Genomic DNA, 1165 nt, shown 5'->3' on the forward strand with positions numbered 1-1165 from the left:
ATCCTGCTTCTGCTTCATCTCCACCGTTTTCATTTTCCACCAATCGCCTAAATCTAATTTAACGCATGCATTTACGCAAGTATAATTTTATTCTCACACTCTCTAACGCACGTGCTATATTCTCGCAGAGAATGAATGATAATCCAGAATGATACTTGACAACTTCTAACCGTCTCAATTTAACGCCAATCCGAAATAAATTTTAGCAAGCACAAACTAAAATAATTGTAGATAGACCGGCCCGCAAAAAAGTTACAACAGCTTCACGCATTGCCACCATTAATAACTGCTCAAAAGTATAAATTATTTATGAGGGACTAATATCCAAACAAAGATTTATGAGGAACTATTATCTAAATTAAGACTCAAACATTCGGAAGGACAAGTAAATCTGCTTGGAAAAAGGAGTACAAAAGTATTCATTAAATGATTGTTAAGTGTCCACTAAGATCGAAGCAGAACTGACCCGCGTAGGCAAAACATACACATTGAACTCTGGAGGGCCCAAGGAGGCTACTCCTCTAACCTTTAAAAAAAAGGGTTCGAGGCTTACTGTTCATTCTACAGTAAAAATAATGTAGCGTATAAACATCAATTCTTTATGCCCGAGTAACGGTAAAAATACTGTAGCATAGACATCAATTTTTTATGCCCGAGTAAAGTTATTGTTAGTGCTAAAGTATTTTACTGTACATGAATCTTTATAAGCTTATAATACAGTTATCATCCGACGTGACTGTACAAAATTAGGAGCAAGTTAGAAGCACAAGTAAAATATTGTAGCACATGTAAAATATCGTAGCACATGTTCGAAAGACAAGTTAGAAGCTTATAATACAGTAGATCGATCTTGCTATAATAGGGAGAGGGATCCCCTCCCTATCGTCCCATAATCCACCTCGTCTTAAAACAAAAACACACGGCACATTTTACATTTTCACAACAAGCTGAGGAGCTGAGCTGACCAGCCCCACGGAAAAGGCACATCTTCACCGAAAACACGTGTAGTCACAAAAGAGTTGACCGTCTATACCCGCTGCTGTTGCTGCGGCGGCTGCTTAAGGGTCAACTCAGCTCTCAAATGCAAAACGCCATCGATGAAGTAAGGACTATCTTCAGCGATGAACGAAGTCCAGGGAATCGCAAACAAATTCCTATACCCTAC

Source organism: Asparagus officinalis, chromosome 1 (assembly GCF_001876935.1).
Source record: "Asparagus officinalis chromosome 1, Aspof.V1, whole genome shotgun sequence".
NCBI classification, from domain to species: Eukaryota; Viridiplantae; Streptophyta; class Magnoliopsida; order Asparagales; family Asparagaceae; genus Asparagus; species Asparagus officinalis.